This window comes from Dasypus novemcinctus, chromosome 13 (assembly GCF_030445035.2).
Source record: "Dasypus novemcinctus isolate mDasNov1 chromosome 13, mDasNov1.1.hap2, whole genome shotgun sequence".
In the NCBI taxonomy this organism is placed as follows: domain Eukaryota; kingdom Metazoa; phylum Chordata; class Mammalia; order Cingulata; family Dasypodidae; genus Dasypus; species Dasypus novemcinctus.
This window is the reverse complement of record NC_080685.1, coordinates 23457879-23480153: the sequence shown is the minus strand read 5'-3', so window position 1 is coordinate 23480153 and position 22275 is coordinate 23457879. Positions and strand designations below refer to the sequence as shown.

General features: G+C 45.7%; 1 long non-coding RNA gene and 1 other non-coding gene across 3 annotated transcripts; one reads left to right on the top strand and one right to left on the bottom strand.

The window, feature by feature from the left end:
• Window positions 1-7870: 7870 nt before the first annotated feature.
• LOC131273135 (uncharacterized) lies at window positions 7871-16142 on the bottom strand. Of its 2 annotated transcripts, none has more exons than XR_009180298.1 (3): window positions 16001-16142; window positions 12649-12724; window positions 7871-8418 (listed from the first exon to the last, which is right to left on the bottom strand). It is a non-coding gene; the product is annotated as an uncharacterized lncRNA (long non-coding RNA). The 2 variants fall into 2 exon arrangements; XR_009180299.1 differs by lacking the exon at window positions 7871-8418 and adding an exon at window positions 9516-9730.
• On the top strand, window positions 14118-14280 carry LOC111758763 (U1 spliceosomal RNA). The gene has a single exon (XR_002792929.2). It is a non-coding gene; the product is annotated as a U1 spliceosomal RNA (small nuclear RNA).
• Window positions 16143-22275: the final 6133 nt, after the last annotated feature.

Below are 22275 nucleotides of genomic sequence, written 5' to 3'. Positions count from 1 at the left end.
CTCTACCATTTGAGCAAGCCGCCGCAAAATACTTAGGAATAAATTTAACTTAAGAGGTAAAAAACTTATACACTGAGAACTATACAAGACTGTTCAAGGAAATCAAAGAAGACCTAAATAAATGGAAGAATATTCCTTGTTCATGGATAGGAAGACTGAATATCATTAAGATGTCTATCCTACCAAAGCTGATCTACACATTCAATGCAATCCCAATAAAAATCAACACAGCCTTCTTTAAGGAACTCGAAAAACTAACTATGAAATTTATTTGGAAAGGAAAGAGTCCCAGAATAGCCAAAGACATATTGAAAAAGAAAAATGAAATTGGAGGAATCACACTACCTGACTTCAAAACATACTACAAAGCTACGGTGGTGAAAACAGCATGGTATTGGCATAAGGAGAGACACACAGACCAATGGAATCGAATTGAAAGCTCTGATATAGAACCTCACATATATAGCCATATAATATTCGATAAAGCCATCAAACCCTCTCAACTAGGAGAGAGTGGCCTATTCAACAAATGATGCCTGGAGAACTGGATAGCCCTATGTAGAAGAATGAAAGAGGATTACCATCTCACACCTTATACAAAGATCAACTCAAGATGGATCAAAGACCTAAATATAAGAGCCAAGACCATACAAACCTTGGAAAGCAGTGTAGGGAAACATCTACAGGACCTTGTAATAGGAAATGGATTCATGAATATTACACCAAAAGCACGAGCAGCAAAAGAACTAATAGATAAATGGGACTTCCTCAAAATTAAATCCTTCTGCACCTCAAAGGAGTTTGTCAAGAAAGTAAAAAGGGAACCCACACAGTGGGAGAAAATATTTGGCAATCATATATCTGATAAGAAACTTATAACTTACATATATAAAGAACTCATATATCTTGAAAATAAAAAGATAAACAACCCATTTAAAAAATGGGAAAAAGATTTAAACAGACACTTCTCCAAAGAAGAAATACAAAAGGCTAAAAAACACATGAAAAAATGCTCCAAATCTCTAGCTATCAGGGAAATGCAAATCAAAACTACAATGAGATACCATCTTACTCCCATAAGATTGGCAGCTATGGAAAAAACAGAAGAATACAAATGCTGGAGAGGATGTGAAGAAAGGGGAACACTCATCCACTGCTGGTGGGAATGCAGAAGGATCCAACCATTCTGGAGGACAGTTTGGCGGTTTCTCAAAAAACTAACCATAGATTTGCCATATGACCCAGCAATACCACTGCTGGGTATATACCCAGCAGAACTGAAAACAAGGACACAAACCGATATATGTACACCAATGTTCATAGCAGCATTGTTCACTATCGCCAAAAGTTGGAATCAACCCAAATGCCCATCAACAGATGAATGGATCAATAAAATGTGGTATATACACACAATGGAATACTACTCAGCTGTAAGAACAAATACACTACAAACACACGTGATAACATGGATGAATCTTGAGAACCTTATGTTGAGTGAAGCAACCCAGGCATTGAAGGACAAATACTACATGAACTCAATGATATGAAATAAGAAAGCTGCCTCAGAGAGCTAGAGACTGAACGATAGGCTTACAGGCAATTGGGGGGTGGAGGAAGGAAGTGAGCCGACGTCTGCAGGGGTGGAATTTATGATGAGCTGGTGGTAAGTGTGAACACAAAGAAGAGATAAAATGGGGGCAAGGGGTTGCCTTTGGGTGGGGCTTTGCGGGTTTGAGGGGGGCTGGGGATGGGCGGATGGGTAATATTGCCCAAAAAGTGGGGGGAGGGAGGGGTAGCATAAGAACATAGGAGAGTGTCAGATGTTGGTTGAGAGTAAAATGCTGAGAAAATCGTATCAAAATATAATTAAGAGGGTTACCTGTTTAGGATGCTCGGAGGGGATGGTCGGATGCGGGACGGGCTTCTGGGAAATGTCTGAATGCTCATTTTGCCAGAGTGGGTGGTACCATTGGGTAGAGACCCAAGTAGTGAGAGTGGGGGTGGACCCACATCCTGGGGAGGACTAATGCCATCAGATAGAGGGAACTGTATCTCTCGAGAGAAAGGGTGGCTCCCAGGGCATTGGGGCAGTTGAGCAAGTTAGGCCCTGAACACTGTTACAAGTATCTCGGGTACGGCTCCTTGGGAAATGGAGGTTGGCTGTCACTGTGGGCACAAAGGGATGGGAAAATCTATGTTAAATGTGTGGAACCAAAGTAAATGTGGGGTAAGAGAGGAGTTTCGCGAGAGTACACAAGGAGGAAAACAAAACATGCAATATTACACCATGAACATATAGGGGATGACAGACTAATAATGTCAACCATAATGTAGAACATAGGATAACTAAAAATTTAGAAAACTGTATATCCTAAAGTATGGAACACAATGTAAGCACAGATGTCACCTTGTTTGAAAGCTATTGTCTCAGAGTCTGTACATCACTTTAAATAAATATGATATGAATAAGTTATAAGAATATCGCTATGGAAGGGAAAAGGTATAATGGTAGATGTGTGGGAGTACTGTATATTGTATGTATGAATTACTGTGGTCTAGGGCTCTTGTGAAGAGAAGTTCAATAATTAGGGGGGGAAAAAAAAGAAAAATAAAAAGATAGGATGTAGAATTTTTCCAAGTCAACACGTATTCTATATATAACCTTTATACCCATCGCTATATGCCATTTTACGAGTAAGGGACCCTGACATTATATTGGGCTTCAATTTTCAGGAAGTTTTGGATCACAGAGTGGTTCAACAATTGCAGCAGAGGAATACTGGTATAGGATACTATTGACAGGAGATATATGGCTGACAGGGAGCTGTACAGGGCATATGTCCAGGGTGCATGGTAATGTTTGGATATACTCATAGGGGCAACAATTAAAAACTACAGATGGGGGGGTACTGAGTTCCTGGCCGGGGGTGCTCTGTCGTGGTCCCTAGAGGAACAGTGGCAGTCCCCCAGGTTCAACGGTAAGGACCAGGAAGGAATGAGGGTCCAACAGTGAGAGCATGATACTAATGACTATGCTTGTGAACCTATATGCCTGAAAGAAGAACAAGGCCTAGAGCAGCACTGTGCCTGGGAATTTCCTCCTGACAGCCTTCATGTTACTCAAATGTGGCCAGTCTCGAAGCCAAACTCAGCATGTAAATGCAATGCCTTCCCCCCAGTGTGGGTCATGACACCTGGGGATGAGCCTCCCTGGCACCGAGAGATCACTATCAACTACCAACTTATGACGCAACTGGAAAATGACCTTGAAGTGAAGGTTCAATGTGGATCAGCAGAATATCCCTGTCTACATATAATAACATGACTTTAAAATGCTGTTTGACCTAATATAAGGGGGAAACGAAAAGGAGAAATGAGTCTATATGGCTACGAGTCTCTAAAAAAGAGTCTGGAGGCTGTCAGAAGGATTGCCCTTATGCACAACTGAGCAGAGTCTAAGAGACAGATAAAGTAGATACAATCCCCAGGTATTGGTTCCTTTGAGGGCTAAAGAGACCTACAGGCTCTATAGTCATGGCAGACAGAGTTCACTGCCATGTCAGATGGCCCTTCTTTGGAGGTGGTGTTCCTGCATGATGGAACTGTACTCAGATGGGATCTCTTTTCACAAGACTTTCATGCTACTTTACTGGAATTGTAGTTGGTGTTGGGGTTTAAGATATATTTAGGGGATTTGAATCTCTGGACTGACAATATGATAGCCAGGCCCTGAGCGTCAACAGACTCCAGCTCCTACAATCTGATTTATTGGATTCACTGCACTCAGCTAAGATGGAGTTGAAGAAGGACAACCACCACACCATGGAGCCTAGAGTGCCTACAACTGAAAGCAGGAGGATTGCATCCAGTATCCATGTGGAATCTGAGCCTCCTCTTGACATAGAGGTGCAACGGACACAACCAATCCAAGGTCCACAGAGAAAAGGTGGCATTGGAGTGGGAACAGTGGACATGGTGGCTGATGGGTATGGGGAATGGCAGGAAGAGATGAGATGTGGAGGTGACTTTGGGACTTGGAGTTGCCCTGGATGGTGCTTCAGGGGCAATCACTGGACATTGTAAATCCTCCCAGGGCCCACTGATGGAATGTGGGAGAGTATGGGCCATGATGTGGACCATTGACTATGAGGTATAGAGATGCCCAGAGATGTACTTACCAAATACAATGGATGTGAAATGGTGAAGGGAACGAGTGTTGCTGCGGGGGGAGTGGTGAGATGGGGGTGGTGGGGTTGAATGGGACCTAATATATTTTTTAATGTAATATTTTTACAAAATCAATTTAAAAAATTCACATAAATGAATATACTTTTTTCCCTCCATGTAACATAATGTTGTTCAGATGTATCCAGGTTGTGTATCAGTAGTTTATTTTAGAGTCATTGATGAGTGTTATTCCAACATGTGAACACACTACAATTAATGGACAACTGGGTTACTTCTAGTTTTAGCTATTGTGAATAAGGTTGCCATAAAAAGGAATGAAGTTCTTTTATATGCTACAACATAGATGAACTTTGAAGACATCATGTTGAGTGAAATAAGCAAGACAGAAATGGACATTTGCATATCCTGCTTATATAAAATACCTAAAATATGCAAATTCTTAGGGATAGAAAGTAGATTACTGATTACCAAGACCTGGGATGGGAAGAGTGGGGAGGAGTTATTGCTTAATGGATACAGAACTTCTGTTTGGGGCACTAAATTTTTTTTGGTAATGAGTTGTGATAATGGTAGCACAACATTGTGAATATAGTATCACTGAATTGTATGTTTGAAAATGGGTTAAATGGGGAAATTTTTATGTTGTTTGTATGTTACCACCTTGAAAATTTTCTTTAAAAATTCAATCTGAATACATAATCACATAAACAATTAAGCTTATGTTTTAAATTTTCCATCATTTTCTTTTTTAAGAAGTATTTCAATTACTCATTCCCATTTTCAGTGAGACCCTACTCTGAGACTGATAAAAGATGTTGTGTGTCCATGTAATATTTTTAAGCAGTTTTATTGAAATATATTCACATTCTACCTATTCTTTCTTTTTGAAGTAGTGAAATTGTTCTTTAAAATTTGTGATGAAGAATGCACAACACTGTGCTTATACAAAAGCTATTGATTGTACACTTTAGATATATTGCCCATGTAATATTATGTTTATATATCATTGGGCCGAGTGTCTTCCTTACTCTGGTAATTGACATGGGAACACAAAGTGGAATACAGCCAATCTTACCTGCCTCTGGGGAACCTGAGCCCTAATATCCAATTTATATAAAGATTATTAACATGATTGAAGAGGAAGAGTCCCCATTGCAAACCTCAGGTAGAGCTCTGGATAATACTTGTAAATTTCAGTTCTGGTCAATAGTCAAGTTTCACTTGAGTCCCAGTATATAGGTCTATGCTTGGATCTTCAAGGTACTCATTATCCATAAGACATTGTCATTAGCTAAAGGACTTTATGTGGTATAGCCCAGAAATAAATGAGACGTTATCAAAACCAAAACAAAGGGGTATTTCCACATCTACTTAAGATGTAAAAAGCCCCAAGAGTTGGTTGTTTCCATTTCAACAAGAAAAAGTTGAGTCATCTACAAATTCATATCTTTCTGGAGCCAACGAGAGAACCGAGGTCATTGAAACCAAAGGGTAATACATTTCTCCAAGGAGGAATATACACATGAACCATTTCAGCTTTGGCACATAATGGAAGGGAAAAGTGGTATCTGTAAAGGTTGGTAAGGAGAAAATATTTGAAATTTTAACCATTTCTTAAAGGCCACATGTGGAATACTGTGACAAGATAGAATCCCTGAAATCTTCAGACACAAAGCAAATTTGTACCCATTTGCTAGGTCTTCAGGTTCTCTACAAAAATGGTGGAATTGGAACTGTCCGTGTGGGTTGACTGGAGATGGGTCTTCTCAAACCGGGCATGGGGGGGTCACCTTTGCTCCAGGGTTGCAACTGAAGTTAAGTCTGTTGAAATGCACCATGAAGCTTCTAGGGACAATGTGTGGCTTCAATGTCAAGAAAGTTTCTATAAAAGATGTTCATGGCAATGTGGCTGGTCACAGCAAAATGACCCATGAATGTTAGCAGCTGGCTTCATTGCTCAGGTGATTATCCTGAAAAACATCCAGGCCAAATCAGTGCTGTTTATGCACCTGTCACCTCACATTGCTTGCTGAGCTCAAGGAAGAGATTGGTTGCCATTCTGGTAAGAAGCTGGAAGATGGCCCCAATCCCTCAAATCTTGTGATACTGCCATCATTGATATGGTTCCTGGCAAGCCCATGAATATTAAGAGCTTCTTTAACTATCCTCCTCTGGGTCAGTTTTCTATTTGTATTATGAGACACTTGCTGTGCGTGTCATCATGGCAGTGGACAGGAAGGCTGCTGGAGCTGGCAAGGTCACCAAGTCTGCCCAGAGAGTTCAGAAGGCTAAATGAATATTATTCATAATACCTGCCACCCTGGCCTTAATCAGTGGTGGAAGGTAGTCTCAGAATGGTTTGCCTCAATTGGCCATTTATGTTTAATATTAAAAACTGGTTAATGACAGCAATGTATTGTAAAACCTTCAGAAGGAAATGGATGTTTTGTGGGATCACTTGTTTTTGTGTGGCAGTTTTAAGTTATCAGTACTTTTAAAATGGAAACAACTTGACCAAAAATCTGTCACAGAATTTTGAGACTCATTAAAACAGTTTAGTGAGAAAAATAAAAATGGCAGAAAACTCCCCAAATTTAATGAAAGACATCAATATGAACATTCAAGAAGCCCAAAGAATATCATAGGAGATAAACCCAAAGACAAACATTTCCAGACACATAGAAGTCAAACTGTTGAATGCCAAGGACAAGCAGAGAGGTCTGAAAGGTACTAGAGAAAAGCAACATGTTATGTACAAAAGATTCTTAATAAGATTATGTGCTGATTTCTCACCTGAATCCAAATGAATAAATAAATAAAATACATCTTTAAAAAAAAGCAATAGGGGGGTGGGGAGTGGGTTATATGGGAACCTCTTATGTTTTTTAATGTAACGTTCCTTGCGATCGCTTCACTTTAATTTTTTTTAAAGTGTTTTAAAAAACCCAATATACAGAATCAACAAATCCAAAAAACTGACAAAGGAGAGAGAGAGGACACAAATAACTAAAATCAGAAATGAAAGGGTAGACATTGTTACTAATCACACAGAAATAAGGTAGATTATAAGAGGATATTTTGAAAACTGTATGCCAACAAATTAGTAACCTGGATTAAATATGGAAATTCCTAGAGGTACACAAACTACCTACACTTAGAAAACTAAGACTGGAAAGAAACACCCTAACATAATAAAGGATTTATATGGGGGAAAAAATCTACCACTAGCATCATACTTAACAGTGAAAAACTGGAAGCTTCCCCTCTAAGATCAGAACAAGGCAAGGATGCCCATTGCCCCCACTAGCATCAGCGCTGTACTGGGAGTTCTGGACAGGGAAGTTAGGCAAGAGAAAGAAATAAAAGCCACCCAAAGTGGAAAGCCAGGAGTAAAATTTCTCATATTTTCAGATGACAAGATCCTATGTTTCTATAATCCTGAAAAATCGACAATGAAACCCTTGGCACTAATAAACAAATTCATCAGTGTGGCTGGGCACAAGAACAATGTGCGAAATCAGTAGTGTTTCTACACACGTAGTGAAAAATCTGAATAAGAAATCAAGAAAAAAATTCCATTTATAATAGTAACTCAAGAAACAAAATACCTAAGAACAAATCAAACCAAGTATGTTGTTTTAGTTTCCTTGGCTGCTCAAGCAAATACCATGAAATGGGTGGGGTTAAAGAGTGGGATATTTTTTTTTTTAAGATTTATTTATTTATTTAATTTCCCCCCCTCCCCTGGTTGTCTGTTCTTGGTGTCTATTTGCTGCGTCTTGTTTCTTTGTCTGCTTCTGTTGTCGTCAGCGGCACGGGAAGTGTGGGCGGCGCCATTCCTCGGCAGGCTGCTCTTTCTTTTCACGCTGGGCGGCTCTCCTCACGGGCGCACTCCTTGCGCGTGGGGATCCCCCACACGGGGGACACCCTTGCGTGGCACGACACTCCTTGTGCTCATCAGCACTGCGCATGGCCAGCTCCACACGGGTCAAGGAAGCCCGGGGTTTGAACCGCGGACCTCCCATAGGGTAGACGGATGCCCTAACCACTGGGCCAAAGTCTGTTTCCCAAGAGTGGGATCTTATTAGCTCACATTTTGAGGCTAAAAGAAAGCCAAAATAAAGGTATCATAAATTGGGTGCTTTCTTCTCAAAGACTGTGGCATTCTGTGGCTGGTTGTCGGTGATACTTAGTCCTTAGCTTGTCAAATGGTGCATTAGTCAGGGTTCTCTAGGGGAAACAGAACAAATAGGAGATATCTGTAAATAGCATGAGATTTTATAAAATTGTCTCATACAACTGTGTGGATGCACAAATCCAAATTCCATAGGGCAGGGGGAAAGCCAGTGACTCAGATGAAGGTCCCATTTAATTCCCCAGGAGATGCTGGCTATCTAAAGTAGAGATGGGATCCTCTCTCTGAATTCTGAAATAACTTCTTTTAAGGCCTTTAACTGATTGGATAAGATTTCACTCACTGCTGAAGGCAATCTCCTCAGTTGATGGTAGATGTAACCAGCCATTTATGGAGTCAATTCACTGATAATTAAAACTCTTGAATAGGGTGTAAGTCCTTGGGTAATAGTCATTCTTAAACTTAAATACTGCAACATGAAACTAATACAATTTATGTCATATTGTAAGCAGAAATGATAGGGAAGAAAACAAAGATATTTGTTTTACATATATATACAAACATGCTCATTACTAATCAAGGAAGAAATATTCATGACCATTCCATCCTTGTTTCTGTAACTGTTCACATGGTTGGAGTAGATATTTATCACTGCCTTCTTCCACTACCCAGTCCATGTTCCTTTTATCCCCATCAAGCACCACAGTTGACCATGGTTCTCTGCATGGTGGGGTGACCCAAACTTTCATTCCTGAAGATTCTGGGCCATTGTTGGTCCTGCCTGGATTGGGTTGTTGAAATTTTCCATTTTCTTTGATCACAAGGCATGGTATATGGTGCTATAATGGTCCACTTTTGATGGGTACTTGCATATCATGCAGAACCATCTGTAAACCAGGCCCGAGTTTTCTCATCCTTGGTCAACTGATCGTAAGGCACTCCCCCAGAGGCCATAGGGAAAATAGAAGGTGGTGTGGCATGAGTTGTGATCATGGGCATTTGGGCCACATCCTCATGTAACATTTATGTGCCTTCAGGACTAACAGACACCCTAGGGGATCTTCGGTATTCCAGGCAAACCCTTCTCTACCTCCATTGTGTAGGTGTGGTCCTATCTTCCCTTGATAGGATCAATCACTCCAGCCAGTACAGTAATTCCCTTCTTTGCTTTGATTCAGAGTCCTGAGGAGTCCAAAGTGGCCAGGTGGCAGTCTTAACTTCCACTTCAGTGGAATCATTGTTGTGTTCCCTGGTGAAAGCACTCCTCCTTTTGGAGCTAAGACCTGTAGTCCAGCAGAGCTTAGGTTTCTAGGGACAGGAAGGAAGTATTTTCCCAGTGGCTCACTTGGGGTAATAGTGAGTGGTGCCACTCCCATTTCCATACCTTGATTCCTGGACCCATGAATCCTGGGTATGACAGAAAAAGCACGATATAGTGGATGTTGATTTAGAGCATACACAGCCTCCTGGAAAACATTGCCCCAGGCCTGCCAGGTCTTGCAACCTAGTTGGCAATGTAATTGAGTCTTCAAAATGCTTTCCCACCATTTTATTCATCCAGCTATTTCAGGATGGTGGGGACATGGTAAGACCAGTGAATTCCATGAGCCTATTCCCATACATCATTTGCTGTGAAGTGGGTTTCTTTGTCAGAAGCAATGCTGTGTGGAATACCATGGCAGTGGATAAGACATTTGGTAAATCCACAGATGGTAGTTTTGAAAGAAGCATTGTTCGCAGGGAAAGCAAAACCTTGTCTAGGGTATGTCCGTTTTCCAGTTAGAACATATCGCTGTCCACTTCCATGATGGAAGAGGTCCAATGTAATCAACCTGCCACCAGATAGCAGGCTGATCGCCTTGGGGAATGGTGCCATATTGGGACCTGAGTCTTTGCTGCTGGCAGATTGGGCACTCAGCCTTGGCTGTAGCCAAGTCGGGCTTGGTGAAGGGAAGTCCATTTGCTGAGCCTGTACATAACTTCCATCCCTACCACCAGGACCACTTTGTGTTCTTGTTTTTTGCCTAATCAGAAAGGTTTATCTATATACCTCTTCCCCAAACCTCTTTGTCACCTATTTTCCAATCATGTTACTTCCAAGTCCCTGACCATCCAGCCAAACCATTGGCAACTGCATATAAGTCCATGTACAAACATACTTACAGCCATTCTCCTTCCAAACAAAATGAACAACCAGGTACACTGCTTGAAGTTCTGCCCACTGGAAGGATTTGCCCTCACTGTCCTTTAGGGACATCACAAAAAGGGACTGCAGTGCTATAGCTGTCCACTTTTGAGGGGTACCTGCAAATGATGCAGAACCATCTATAAACCAGGCTTGAATTTTCTTTTCCTTGGTCAACTGATTTTAAGCAACTCCCCAAGAGGCCTCAGGGAAAAAAGAAGGTGGTGTGGCAGGAGTGGTGATCATGGGCATTTGGGCCACATCCTCATGTAACTTACATGTGCCTTCAGGACTCCTCAAGCCCTATCTCTCATACGCCACTTCCACTTTATAACAGAGTGCTTCTCTGCAAGCCCAACTTTATGTTTTTGTGGGTCAGACAATGCCTAGATCGTGATGGACATCTCAGGTCTCATGGTAACTTGGTGGCCCATGGTTAAGTGTTCAGTCTCTACTAAGGTCCAATAGCAGGACAAAAGCTGTTATCTGCAGAGGATGACAGGACTTTGCTCCAAAACCCTTAGGATCTGCATTATGATTATCCTATAGGGACCTGCCAAAGAGTCCAGACAGAATCTCTATTTTGCCATTGACACTTCCAGCACCATTGGATCTGCTGGATCATATGGCCCAAGTGGCAGCACAGCCTGAGCAGCAGCCTCCTCTTGTACCATTCACCACTCAACGCTAGCAACTTTTCTAGTCTCTCAGTAACTGGGCTGGAGTAGCACACCCAAATGAGGAATATGTTATTCCAAACTTAGTGTTCTGCCCTTTTTTTGGTTGTAGGAGTGGCCAGATGCAACAGCTTATCCTTCACTTGAGAAGGGATATTCTGACATGTCCCACACCACTGGACACCGAGAAATTTCACCAAGGTGGATGTCCCCTGTATTTTTGTGGGATTTATCTCTCATCTTTTCTCACACAAATGCCTTGCACATAAGTCTAGAGTCATGGATACTTTTTGCTCACTAGGTCCAGTCAGCATGAGATCCTCAATATGCTGACTTGTGGGAAGGAGAGGTGATCAAAGTCCCTGTGGACAGTATGACATAGGGCTGGAGACATGATATACCCATGAGGTAGGATGGTGAAGGTATGTTGATGGCATTGCCAGCTGAAAACAAACTGTTTCTTATGGTTCTTACTAATGGCTATTGAGAAAAAAGTATTTTTCATATTAATAGCTGTAAATACTAGGTACCGGGAATGTATTTATTTGCTCAAGCAATGATAACACATCTGAAACTGCTGTTGCAATTGGAGTCAACCCCGATTAAGTTTACAATAACCCACTGCATTAGTCAGGCTTCTCTAGGGAAACAGAACAGACAGGAGATATCTTTAAATAGTATGAGATTTTATCAAGTTGATGGGCAACCATGGGGATGCAGAAATCCAAATTCTGTAGGGCAGGCATTAAGGCAGGGACCCAGTTGAAGGTGTTTGTTAAATTCCCCAGGAGCTACTGGCTATCTGAAGTAGGGATGGAGATTCTCTCTCTGTTGAAACCACTTCTCCTCTAAAGGAAAAAAAAGATGCCTCTGAGAGGCTGGGCCCATGGAGACAAACCCTGCCATAGGTCTGATAACCCACAGCTGAACTTGGGATGAGAGCAGAGCAACCAAGACTAAGAGAGGAGGCCCAGAAAGAGACAACTTTATGCCTGGTCACCCACAGCTTGCTCTGAGAGATGATAGATTCTGGTGGGGAAGGTAAGGGCATTGTCAGGGACCGGTGGCCATCTTGCTTGACCACATGGCAGGACACCATGATCACCAGTAGCTGACTTTGGTGAGAAGGGATCTCTGATAGTCCTCTGATTTGGACACTTCACAACCTTGAAACTCTAAGAGTTTCTGCTAACAAACTCCCATTGTAAAAACCAATGTATTTCTGGTACTTAGAATCGGTAAGCCTGTTGCAACCTAAGACAGGGTCTGGCAGAATTTTGGAGAAAGAGAAGAGATGAATTTTAGTGGAAACAGCAGCTATTTAAAGTCCTTTTATGGCATTTTCCTTTGTTTATGTAGAATTCTGTTTTACCATCTCTGTAAATATGGCTAGGTGGGCTTGATGTGCTTATTCTGTGTTCGGGTTTTGGGGGATGCATATTTAAATAAATAAAAATACCTACCACAGGGAAGAGGATGTGGCTTAAGCAGTCAGACACCCGCCTACCACACAGGAGGTCCCAGGTCTGGATTCTGGTGCTTGCAAAAAGAAGAGTAGGCACATAGATCACACAAGAAACAGACAGAGACTGCAAAGAATGGGGGTATGTGCAAATAAGTTAAATAAATCTTTGTAAAAACTTTTTTAAAAGGCTAGTGTAGATTCATGTTCATGTTAGGTTCCACCAGCACTGCTGGTGGAATGAGCCTGGCGAAAACAGAGCCCACACCTCCCTGGCGGTCTAGTGACTAGGATTCGGCACCTTCACCGCTGCAGCCCGGGTTCGATTCCCGGCCAGGGAAGGTTTTTGCACTTGGGTGGCGTTGCCGGACCAATGACCATGCTTTGATACATCCCCATAAGGCTGGCTGCTGTGCTCCAAGCGCCCAAGGCCAAGAGACTCGGCAACCACTCCCAAACTGCGGGGACTCACTTGTGGGCCGCTTCTCAGGCCTGTGCGAGTCTTCCCCTCGGTCCACACCGCTCACGGAGGAAGTGGCTGATCTAGAGAGTTACTCAACCTCTCTCCCATGTCTAAACAGTCCTGCAGCGATTGTAATCCTTAAACCTGCGCCCTCGGCCTCCCCTGCTGCCGCCTTCCTAGGGTGCAGGACTGCTGGAGCTGGGAATCGGGGAGGCGGGGCCTGGGCGGGGGCGGTGGGGGCGGGGGTGCCAAGTCTTAGCTAACCTGCCTGGCCTGCAAGTGGGGCGTGGAGCCCTGGATCCTCGGCGCCGGTTGGTGGTGAAGGGTTTACTAGGCCTTTGGAGAAGGTGACCGGGGCGCGACACCCGAGAGGGTTGAGGAGAGGTGAGCGTGGGTGAGGTCCCCGAGGCCGCCCGTCGTAAGTGAGGAGGTTCGGGGCCCCACGCGCGCAGCTTGGAGCCTGGAGGAAATGGGAAAGCGCCTTCAGCGCCAGGAGCAGAAGGCAGGGGCACAAATGAACACCAGGACGTGCAGACGGCGCTCTGCGCCCCGGCCCCACCCACAAGCAGACGGCGGGGGTGGGTTCATCCCGGTTGGCGCCCCCCCACCCCGTCCCCAAGCCGCCCCCCGCCGCCCACCTAGGTGCTGCACAGGTTTCTTGTGTCCTTGCAATACCGCCCAGCGGCCTGGAGACACTGATGGACGGGATTCCGTGCAGTGTCCCTTGGGAGCCTCGCGGAGCGCGAGACCCAGGGGGGTGAGGGGGACAGGGGCGCCAGGGCAGCCTGTGCGGCGTGCGGAGGAGCCAGTGCGGTGGTGGCCGCCCGCAGCCGCTGCTTCCGGGCGGGAGTCTCCCGCGCCGTGGCCTGGGGTTGGCGCCCGGGGCTGGGATGATGTCGTGGAGACAGCGATTGGGTGGCTGGCGGCGCAGGGTGGCAGGAGAGTGGCGACCGTGAGCGCAGAGTGAAGCGCCACGGGGCTGCCGCGTGCCGGCGCCGGCTGTCTGCGTAGCTCCCTGGCAGCGGAGACGCCACGGTCACGAGGGCGGCTTCCCCAGGGCGAGCTGCTCCACCACACTGGGGACCTGCTGACCCCTGCGATTTCCCCACGTGGGGAGAACTCTACTGCATCATTTGCGTTGGTGGGAGGCTGCGTGCGCGCTTCCCCCACCGTTCTGTGTTTCATGGCAGACTTGAAGAGCTGTCAGGACGGGTCACACCCTGGCGAGCCTCGGGGTTCCACCACACCCGCACCTTCCAGCCGCTTCTCCGTGGACTCCTCATGCCTCACGTGGCTTCCTCCTTCTCTTCCGCTTCTTCTTCTGTCCTGATCTTCTTTCTGCCCAGGGAAACCTCACTCCTACCAACCCCAGAATCACCCCCTTTTTACGGCTCTCCTGACCCCTTACATAACGGAACCAAGGTACCTTGACAAGGTACGACAGTGACATTAATATCCAATCATTGTTATCAGTAATAGCCTCTAAGTCATTATTTTCTAACTTTTTCTTGGCATTGCATTTCTTTCTGTGCCTGAATAGATTCATAATGTTCAAACATCAGTTTATCGGTGAATGATAAACTGCTTAAGGAATATTCACAGACATCTATCCTTGGCACTTTTGTTCGTTTAGTCATCCTTTTCCAACCAGTAAATGCATAACTGTAACGCGTTCTGCCAAGAAGCAGACCCTTGAGGGCATATTTCCACAGCTGCTTCCCCTCACAGGTTGGGGAGCCTGGACAGTGGACACAACATCCCGGCTTCCTTGAAACCCACCTCCTTTTGCCTGCACTTGCCTGTTTTCTTCCCGTGCTCCCAACTTTTGAAGCTGAAGTGGGTGTGGATGACAACAGCAGGATCTCACCGTTGCTGGGGAATGTGTGAGCTCCCGTGGTTCTCTTGCTCCTGTACAGGGTATTGGGCTTCTTGCCAGGGAAGAAGGAATCTGGCACGGCCCCTCTTGTGCCCTCTTCCGGCCTCCCTCCCTCCCCTGGGCGAGGACAATGTGGAGGGACATGCCCACATGGAACCCATGCCCCCTCTCCTCCAAAGACTCACCCAGCTACACAGAATGCCAGAATTGCTTGCCCAAGTTTCCTTTGCCCACGTGTAGCAGTTCCACAACCTGAGTGGTCAAAGTGAGCACCAAAGGTAGCCTGGCTCTGCGCACACCCAGGACTGGGGCTGGGGTGGGGAGGTGTGGCCAGATGGCCTTTTGTGAAGAGACAGTCAGTGGATGGAGCTGGAGGTGCGGGCAGAGCAGAACACCAGCTGGTTGGAGCAAGACTGGCAAGTGGTAAAGGAGGTTTGCACCACTCTCCGTTTTTCTCATGGGCCTGTTCTTAATCCAGGGATTCTAAATCCATCCTTACCCTCCCAGACCTCGTCCTGCAATTGTTGTCAAAGTAAGAGATACAATGTCTTTTAGAGATGATTTTTCTCTTTTAAAACTTGATAGATAGCTTGAAAACATTTAGACTGAGGTGCACAGCAAACCTCCCAGGAACCTTCGCAGGTGCCAGAGCACAAAGTAAAAACAGAGTCCTCAAAGCTGCCTGTGCCCTGAGGTTGATTGCTAACATTGCTTATTTGGACTTCTCTTTGGTGGGCTTGAGGACAAAGAGGCCTGAGTTCAAGTTTCTTTCCCAGGCTAATTTGAGAAGTCCTACAGGCAGTCCTTGCCCCAAGGAGCTGCAGGGGCAAATCCTATGCCGTAAGGGGAAGGATGATCCAGTCTAAACCTGCCCCTTCAAACCCCAGGTTTCTTTGCACAGAGTGGCCTTGGCTTTACAAACAGTATCAAGAAGAGGAATTTTTTTAAAACAGTTTACAAGAATTCGTGGCCACAAGCTTGACCTCTCGTGGGTTTTCCCATTCCCGTGAGTACCTGCGATTGGTGTGGTGTTCCCCGACTGGTCATGACTGCCAAGGGATGGTCAGAGGCATATTCCAAGACTGCCTGGAGGGAGGAAAAAAATCTTCAGGCAGTTGATCAGAATCAGTCGGCATCTAGAATTCAGTCCCGAAAATATAAGAAGGAAATCCCATGTCTTTGGAACCCTTTCCATGAATCTTTGTACCAAAGCAGAGACGCCAATGGAAATTAGAAAATATTCTGGACTGAACCAAAATGAAAACACTGTGTATACCATTGCAGCCAAACCAGTCCTTTGAGGGCGCTAAACCGCTTTGAATGAGAAGCCTAGGAACTCCTGAATGAGCGAAGTCTCCAAGTCCAAAGGCAGAAAAGGAATGAGATGGAGAAAACACTAGGGGCAGAAATTTAAGACAATAGCAGGATTTCAGAAGGTAGAAATGAATACTCAGAAGAGAATATGAGCAAAGTTATTACAGGTTTTCTAGTGACTTGAGCGCATTTGGGTTGTCAGAGAACTTGCAGAAAGTTGGGTTCCTGGGGCACCTCCTGCTGGCAGTGAGAATCAAAAACAATCTGCTAGGCAGGATGGTTTTGGGGACACCCACTGCTGGCAGTGAGAAGCACAAAATGATCTGCCAGACACTATGTAATGGTTGAAAATAATCTGCCAGACGTATGAGGATGGGCAGGAATATGTGAAATCAATCTGCCTGCCATTAGGTGCATTGGCCAAGAATCGAACCCGGATCTCCTGTGTGGGGAGCAAGAATTCTGCCACTGAACCACCAATGCCACTACAATTGCTGGCTCTCTTTCCCTCCAATTGTCTGCAGGAAAAATGACTTTAACATCCCTCAAAATTTTCCAAGGTAATTTTCCACAGTGTTGCTTATGGAGGACAGAACCAAAAGACCGAGTGATAGCACCCAAAGCAAAAGCTTGCAAGGGACAAGTGGCTCAGGCAACAGGATAAAGTAACGACATGCAAATTAAACTATGCAAACCCCTCTTTTGTCAGTGAGAGTCTGAGAAAGGCCCTTTCCAAAAGCATAACAAACTCCTATCCAAAAAGAAGAGAAATTCATCCAGGCCCTGGTTGATGACCCAAAACCTTCAACTGTCAACCTCATGGTGTTACTCAGAGGATCTGTGAAGGGACCCTCCTTTGCTGGGTTTGGTAACTCCAATTCCAATCCCGGGAAGAAATAAGCAACAGAAGTAGAATGCCAAGAAAAAGGCCAGGATCATAATGGACATAATGGAGAAACAAATTTGGTCAGTGGTGTTAGATCTCTCCAGCTGTTTTTTGTACCAAAGGAATGACAAGGTCTTGTCATCATGTTGGCAATAGTATGTGTATGCTTTGCAAGCCGTTCAAAGCAATTGTATGGATGTGTAATATATATCCTTAGTATTAAAAGATTCATGAAGATGAAGCTTGCCATCAGTGTTTAGTTGTTACGGATGCTAAATTGAGTTTTACCCTCTGTGACTCTGAGTTGCCTGTGAGACACAGGTGTGGCCGTTTGTCAGGGGGGTTGTCCGAGTCATGGACCCGAAGGGTATCGGGAATGAAAGACAAAGAGAGATTGGGATCAGGGGATCTGAGAGCACTGAAGCCTCAAGCTCATCAGACAAGTTTATTAATATCAGGGGCTTCTTTATATACCCCAAGCAGTCGTGAGAACCAGCAACTAGTCTAGCTAACTATTCCCATGACCTCACTCTTGAAAACACAGTGCACAGTGGATAAGATAGTAACTAAAGCTCAAGATGGTCTATTATGTTACTGAAACAAATATACTCATAAATCTTGTTGCCCAGGTTACTCGTACTATCAAGTCCGGGTTCTGCTGGAATGTTCCCTGAGAGGTTAGCCACCTGCACAGTGTATCTCTAGGGACAGCATGACCCAGTGGTCAGAAAGTAACTTGCTACTATGGAAATAGCATGCCTTTGTTTCCCACAGGGGGGCACCACGGTCCTGCCTGATCTCCCTCCACACTCGGGCAGGAGCGGCTGTCGAGGGCCATCCAGCGTGTCCCCAAGCTTCCTCAGCTGCGTGGCATCAGCAGCCCGTGGCGCCTTCACACCCGAGCCCTGCGCTCCTCGCCGTGGTCACCGCAGACACACACATCTGCCGTGAAATGCATGAACACAGAGCCACCCAAGCCAGGTTGTGTCCTTTGTGTGTCCCCTGGAGATGGGCTGCTCTGCTCAGCCCGCTTGCTGGTAAACGGTTTGTTCCACGTTTTGAAGAGAAACCTGCGAGGGTGAGACGGAGGTGCGCTGGGGGGAGGCCCACAAGGGCCACCCTGTCTGGAGGGTAGTGGAGCGGTTGCCTGATGGTCGGACCCTCTCCTTTACCCGAACGCGGCAAATGACTAGTTTTCCCACCAAATTGGGCTGATTAGCTCTATATTTTTCTGCCCTCATTCTCTCTCCTTTCTCTTTCTTAAACTCAAAGTAAACACGGGAAATTTTGATAGTTCCTCAGGTCCCAAGGCTCTTTTAAGTGTGTGTGTGTCTGTCTGTACACATACAAATGTACACACATTTATACATAAAATTACAACACAGACATTTCATATTAATTTCATGTCTATAATCGAGGGTACTAATTACATTCACAATTTTTTTTACTACAATTATATAGCTATATATACAAATGCAACACTTAATTTCCACTTTAATCATTTTCAGGTGTCCAGTTGAGGGGTACTAATTATGTTCACAATTTTTTTTTCTACAGTCACCACAACTCATTATTAATACTTTTCCTCACCTCCAACAGAAAGTCTACACCAATTAAGTACAAGCTTAGCACTTTTAGTGAATTTGCTCTCAAGCATTATTTTATTCTTTGTTGTTATTTTGAATGGAATTAATTTTTTAACATGTTGATTAAATTGTTACTAATAAAGCATTAATCTATCCACAGACTACAAACAATGGTATTTGTTTTTATCACGTATTTGTGCATTCATCACTCCAGTCTTTCCCAGGCACTCTCATTATTTCAATAATAATAATAATAAAGAGAAAACAAACAAAACTCATCATCTTTCAGTCTCTCTTGGTCTTGCCTGCTGTACACAGCTTCAATTCTTTTTCCTCCTCACTAGTGGGTTTGCATTTATATCGTGTAAAGCAGTCACATATATACGCAATCTCCCCCATATTCATGTTTAGCATGAGGTCTACTGTCTCATACAGTCCCAGTTACAGTTTATAGCTTTCCTGCCAGCCGTATCCATGACCTTAAACTAGGCCTTTCAACCACTGTGAGACCCATTCGATAGCACTGCTAGTGACAAATACCATCATATGCTTTAACCATTTCTAGTCATCCCCAAAGATTTACACACAGCCACTTCCCCCCATGAATTCTTCACAGATTAAGCTATTTACGGGTGACCTGCATTCTAATTATGCACTCCATGAGTTTACGTGAAACATTCAGTTCATGATAGCGCGATCATTTAGAATCTGCGTTGTGTGTCTGGCGTGCTTGACTCAACATAACATCCTCCAGGTTCACCCCCATTGTCACTGGCTTCACGGGTCATTTCTTCTTCCCGCTACACACAGTTCACAGTCTCTGTACATCACAAGTCGTTCGTCTATTCACCGGGTGATGGACACCTGGGTTTTTTCCAACTCTTGGCACTCGCGAATGAGGCGGCTATGAACATGGGCGTGTGTTAACTGTATTTTCATCCCCCCCTCTGACTTTCAGGTAGGACAGTTCCTATTTTTCCATCTCCAAATTCACTGACTTGCTGTCATCCTCCAAATGTAGTGAGTTCTATACAGTGATTCCTTTTTTAAAAATTTAATAGCCTTCCTTTCACATTAAATGTTGTTGATTTTGTCTTCTCTTTATTATTTCTATTTCTTGAGGACTTTTACTTTTTGGGTGGTGTTATTTTCCCTTTAACCAGGAGCACAGTTACAAGTATATCTGAGGCATTTCTTGCCTCCACATTCCAACATTTGTGTCATCTCTGCATCGCTCTTCCTGAATTTTGATTGTGGGTCATCTTTCCCATTTCTCTTAAAGTGAGTAATTGTTGCAGATACATTTGGACCGTATTCTTGATATTTTGAAAGACGCCCGGTGCGGTCACCCCTCGGGCTGAAGTGTGGTTTGCTGGCCTGGCGGGGGAGGAGCCGCGGCAGGCCAAGCCGCTGCCCCCATAATAGGGTGGCTGGTCGGACTCACCGCCACCCCTGAAGGGAACTCCGCATGGGCGCAGAGTGCCCTCGGGTCTCCCCTTCTCGGCAGCCATGCTTCCGCGGCCGCCCCTCCTCCCGGATAGCGCCACACAATGCCTTATGAGGCAACACCCTTCTTCTTCTTTCTCCCTGTGCAGGCGCAGGGCGGAAAATTCCAGTCTGCCCTTCCCCCCCCCCCACAACAGCAACAGCCAGGCATGGGTGGGAAACTCAAGTCTGCCCTCTACCCCAGCAACAGCAGCCACCAATCCCTAAACCCTGCCACTTCCCCCAGCAACAGCAACAGCCAATCCCCAACCACCACCCCTCCCCCTTCCAGTACCTCCCACTGACCTTTCTCTGGCAACCAATCAGAACAGGGCATGGCTTCGACCAATCAGCCTTCCCCAGCCCCTATAAAACTGTTGCCTCTCCCTCAATAAAGTTGGACTTGCGTGTTTACCTTGTCTCCGCGGTAGTTTTTCTGCTGTGCGCCCTCCAGTCCTGAGAGCCCCCGACAAGGGCCTGGCCTCCCTTGTCCCCAGTTCATCGCCTGCTTCTCCGGGTGACCCCCTCGTCACTGGCTTTGCCGGGCGACCCCGTCAGCTGAACCGTGCAACCCCTGTGAGACCGACCCCTCGTCCGCAGCCAGACCCCACCTCTACCGACCGAGCAAGCCGCCGCAGCCCGGTGTGACTCTGGATTCTTAGGCATCACAAAGAGTCCTGGCTGTTTTTAAAGAGCAGGCTGTAATTCTGGTGGATGGTCAGCCTGCCGACTCTTGTTCGTTGTCCTGGAGTGGATAGCAGGTGAAATGTAAAGCTCGGAGATTTTGTCTTTGGCTGGACTACTTGGAGTCTGCCTGTACATGCATTAAGTCCAGAGCCAGCCAGAAATAGGACATGGTTTTACCCACGATTTGGAACTTGGCTTCAGCGTCTCTTCTTTCTGAGTTTTTCCCTGTTGAATTTACAGCTGCAGTGACTGCCCACATTTTGTGCTCTGGTCCTTTAATAGAGTAAGGCAGTTTTGGTTTCAGTTTTAAAATGCAGCTGACCCCAATAGAGCAACAGGTTGGTCTTGATCCTAAAGTTTGTGGACTGGAAATCTCACTCAACATATTTCCCCTTGCACTTTTCCTCCTGCATTTGCTGAGTCTGCCAGCACCCTGGCATAATTTAAAAATCTATTCTTTGCCCGTCATTTATGACTTCTTACACAGCTGACTGCTTCTTTAGGAGCAGTGCTGTGAAAAGGGCCAGCATCCTTTTGGAGCAGCTTACCTCACTCTGCCAGTCATGGCAGCCTGACATCCCGCCAGAACGGCAGCTGCGGTGGAAACTCTCCAGGGCTAGGACACATTGTGCCCAAAGTCTAGGATCCGCCCAATTTCCAAGCCTAAGGAAAAGGTAGCTGTTCCCACTGGTTTCAAACACGGGGACCTTTTGTGTGTGAGGTAAACGTGATAATCACTACACTACAGAAACTAAACAACAAGTGTTCTTAGGGATCCATCTGTGAGAATTGTTGCGCTGAGGCGTCCAACTGGCAGGATTGGCAAGGTACCGAGTGCAACCGCCCTTCCAAATTCAAGCGCCTGCAGCCAGTGCAGGAAAAAGGCCTCCCCAGCCACCGCGCCAGCCTTTCCCGCAAACCACAGACCTGCTCCCTTAGCCCTGCTGCAAACTCTCACGCCCACCTCTCACCCAAGGACCCGGAGCTCCACTCTCTGGATTGCGTCCCCTGCATCTACTTCTTTTCGAAGAGAAGCACCCACGGGCACCCTTGGCCTTGACAGCCTCTCCAGCCCCTGCAGCTGCGGGGCCGGCGCCTTAGGCCCCTGCGCCTTCGGGCCGCTCCCACCGTCCCGGGGCTGCCGACGCTGCCCTCCCGGCTTCTGGAGCCCGCGGCCGGGGCTCTGGGCTCTGCACGGATGACCCGAGGCTCCAGGCCCCCCAGGAAGCCGCGCCCTCGCCCCAACGCGCCCACGGGCCAGACCCGCTCGCCTGGGGGCAGCGCTCTCGCCTCGGCCTCTCGCCTGCGGCTCCTCCGCGGCCGAGGCAAGT